This window comes from Palaemon carinicauda, chromosome 32 (genome assembly GCF_036898095.1).
Source record: "Palaemon carinicauda isolate YSFRI2023 chromosome 32, ASM3689809v2, whole genome shotgun sequence".
NCBI lineage: Eukaryota > Metazoa > Arthropoda > Malacostraca > Decapoda > Palaemonidae > Palaemon > Palaemon carinicauda.
This window is the reverse complement of record NC_090756.1, coordinates 80,484,467-80,488,529: the sequence shown is the minus strand read 5'-3', so window position 1 is coordinate 80,488,529 and position 4,063 is coordinate 80,484,467. Positions and strand designations below refer to the sequence as shown.

The following is a 4,063-nucleotide window of genomic DNA, read 5'->3' as shown; positions in this document are numbered from 1 at the left end:
TATATATATATATATATATAGGCCTATATATATATTATATTTATTTATATAATACACACACACACACACACACATATATATATATATATATATAATATACACACATATACATACATATATATGTATATAACATATATATATATATATATATTGTATAAGGTGCTACTATAGCGTGAGGTCTACCACACTATAGCGTGAGATCTACCTCCCGTTAGCACTATAGCGTGAGGTCTACAGCCGAGTCCCTCATAGATAAAACACATTTCATACATTTGTTTAAGCAATAAACACACAATTTAAACATATCTTAGAAAGGACTTAAATAGATAATTGGATTTCTAGTTACATTGAAAAAAGGAATAAAGGTAAAAGTATACATGTTATATATCTCCATACATTCATTCTAGCTATACACTCTTCGTACATCTAACATGTTATCATATATTTCCATACATTTATTCTAGCGATACACTCTTCGTAGATCAAACGTGTTATCATATATTTCCAAACATTTATTCTAGCGATACACTCTTCGTACATCAAACAGGCTAATCTACACATTTCGTACATCTTCTAAGAATGACACAAATAGATCATTGGAATTTCTTCTCATCACCTTCCAGCAAAAATTAACAAGATGAGACTGGAACAACTGACGACTAACACCTCGCGTTCTCTTCAAAATCATCGTTTTAGCGTCCAACCACGATCGCTCAATTGATATCTCTTTTAGGCCGAGGGAAAAACTGATTTAGGAACTCCATTTGCTTCCTTTTATATAGACAGGTCACGTTTTTGATGGATTTGGGCAGTTCATATGTTCGATGGTTAGGTGCGGGTCTCTGGGATGCTGGTCACCGTGTAGATCTCAACCTCCACTTGGGTAGGCGACATATGGCGGTAGACCTCACGCTATAGTAGCACCTATGTATAATATATATATCTAGGGATAAATCTAGTTCATTGGGACAGGATAAACTGATAAGAAAAACATAGTAGTCTAAGGGGGTCACAACCCCCCCACCCCGGTTGATATGCAAGTACAGAGGCTCCTAGGTTAGGCTAGGTGGGTCACTTTAGGTCAGGTGGTTTACGGGCTGCCCCAGTGCAAGAGTCCCCTGTGTCTTGCTATAGGCAAAGCGTTCTAGAACAAACGAAGTCAGGTGGTGTCACCCTGTAATAAAAGGGGAAAATGAATGTGAAACTAGTGTTGACGATGATAACGCCATTAGTGTTGGTGAAGAAAGATGTGTCTGCTGTTGGTGAGTGTTAACATTAATTTTTTTCACCTCATTCATTCATTATTTTTCATCAATATCCATCATTGTGCATTCAAACTCATCCATGGTTTTTACTTGTTACTTACTTGTTTTGGGTTTAAATCCAACCCTCCACAGAAGTCGAGTGAACTACTTCTCGGGCGGGTCCATATCAATCATCTAACGAAACATTTTCATTATAACTTATACAATTCTTTGATTGTAGCATCTTCCAAATCATATGATCTTGTGAAAAGTAATGTCTTTAGTTTCTTCTTAAATTCAATTGCTCCCTTTAGGTCCTTCATTTCAGTTGGCAGTTTATTATAATGTCTAGGCGCACAGTAGCTAAAAGCCCTTTCACCAAATTTACTATTTGTTCTTGGTTCAGATAGCCTATGTTTGTCACTCATTTGTCTTATGTTAACATTTGTTTCTAATTCTAGTTCAGGCATTCTTTTAGATATTTTGATTCAGTATCTTAAACGTTAGTAGGAGTAGTTTGTATTCAATTCTCGCCTTTACCGGCAGCCTGTGTAATTTAATTAGTGCAGGGGCAACTCTGTCCCTATTGTGTAGTCCTTTTATTAATCTAGCGGCTCTGTTTTGTACTCTCTGAATTTTCTTCAGCTGATAATTTGGTAAGTCATAGAACAGTGAGTTGCTGTAATCAATTCTTGAAAATACGTGGTGATTAATGAGTATGGCCATAGATTTTTTATCTAAGTATTTGCTAATAAATGCTATGTTTCTAATATAGTTACAATTTCTTACCATATTATTTATATGTTCATTCATTGTCAATCTATCATCCATGATTACTCCAAGATTTCTGACAGATTTCTTTAGGTCAATGATCGATTGACCTACTGTATTTTAATTCTTTGGAAGCATTCGATTCTTTTTATATCTTTTTCATTTCCAAAAATAATACATTCACTTTTATCTTCATTGAGCTTGAGCTTTTTTGTTAACATCCAAGCCTTAATGTCATTCATTATTTCATGTATCTTTCTTTTAGCTTCATCAACTGATTCTATTGGGAAATAGAATTGTGTATCATCAGCGTATATTTTAAACTTAACTCTGTGAGTTTCAAGTATATTTGTCAGTTCAATCGTGTAAATTTCAAACAGGAGAGGACCTAGTACAGTGCCTTGAAGCACCCCTTTGGTTAGTTTTCTTGTCTCAGATTCAACATTTGATATTACTACTTTATCTTTGCGGTTTTCAAGATAACTCACAAACCAGTCATATGCTCGTTCTACGATGCCCACAGCTTTAAGGTCTTCCATCAGATATGTATGTTCTACAGTATCAAATGCTGCGCTTAGATCAAGCATCACAAGAATGCAACACTTGCTATTTGGGTATAATTTCTGTTATGTCATTTTTAATCGCTAACACTGTTGTTTCTGTAGAGTAATTTTCTCTGTATGCAGATTGATCATCAGGTATGACAGCAGTTTCAATAATTTTCGAAAAATATGACAGATTTGATATTAGCTTATATGAACTTAAATTGTCTGTATCACCTTTTCCTTTATACATAGGCTTTATACATGCAACTTTTTCACAATCAGGGAAAACTGCCTGTGTTAGACTCATATTTACCATGTTTCGGTAGGTCTCTTGTAGTCTGGTGAAATTTTCTGCATCTTTTACATCGTTAATTGGAAATGGGTCATTTCCGCAGTAGTTTTTTTACTTTCTTTATTATTCTCATATAATCACTCTGACTTAACTCTTTGAATACCCTTAGCTTACTTACACCTGTTGCTGATGTATTCCTTCGTTCTGCTGTGCCGATGGTGCAAAAACTGAAGCAGATTTGATTTATTTTTTCTTCAAAATAATCAATAAAATCATTTGCTAGGCATTTAGGATCATTAGCCTAGTTATGTCAGGCAATACTATTTCTGTCTTTAGACCTAATAGTTTCCTTAGGTTCTTATGTATTTTCCGTGGATCATTTTCATTGCACACTTTTTTATAATAGGCCTTTTTTTTTAACAAATATGAGGTAATTGTAGCGATTTCTAGCTGATTTGTAATGTTGCTAGTTTTCATAATTTTTATTTCTTTTCCATTTATCCTCCATTTTTCTTTTTCTTTTTTTTCTTCATGTAATTCATTATCAAACCAGTTCGATTTTTCTTTAATTGTGATTATTTTTGTTATTTCCGGGCACCTATTATTATAATTAATTGCAAGTATAGTTTTACTTCTATCAGTAATGTAGTTTATACAGGATTGTCTCTCCACGAGTGTGTGCTTCTCTTCACAGTTACAGACTGGTGTTATCCCTTTTATATCCTCTAGGCTTTGTTCAATGAACTCTTTTGGATCAAAGTTAGTCTTAATTCTGTATGTGATTTCCCTCTGTATTGCATTATTATTTTTAACATCTATTTCAAAAGACATTAACTTATGCATTGGGGATATAGAGCAGTAAGGTTCAATCTCCATATTTAGTATGATGATGATGTTTTTATTTACTATAACTTGATCTAGTATATGATTAGACTGAGCTGTTGGTTCAGACACTATGTTTTCAAGGTCGTGGTTGTCAATCAATTCTCTAAATTCATTGACATATGGGTCTACTCTGTTATCAAGATGTAGGTTGAAATCACCACATATAACTATATTTCGATTGTCGTTCAATGTATCTAGTAAGTTATTAAATTCATCTAGAAACATTCATTTGCTTTTGCTCGGTAGTCTGTAAAGTATAACTATTTGTAGATTTACATTTCAAGATAGAATTTTAACATTCTTATATTCAAATGAATTAACTATGA

The 4,063-nt window shown here is 33.5% G+C and overlaps 1 protein-coding gene across 2 annotated transcripts in view; it reads left to right on the top strand.

Annotated features, from left to right (window-relative positions):
• The first annotated feature begins 967 nt into the window (after positions 1-967).
• The window catches only part of LOC137625406 (zinc finger protein OZF-like), a 385,590-nt gene continuing 382,494 nt past the window's right edge, over positions 968-4,063 (top strand). For both annotated transcript variants that reach the window (XM_068356305.1, XM_068356303.1), the window contains exon 1: positions 968-1,262. The gene's annotated coding sequence lies outside the window, so the exon portion shown is untranslated. The remainder of the gene's footprint in view (positions 1,263-4,063) is intronic.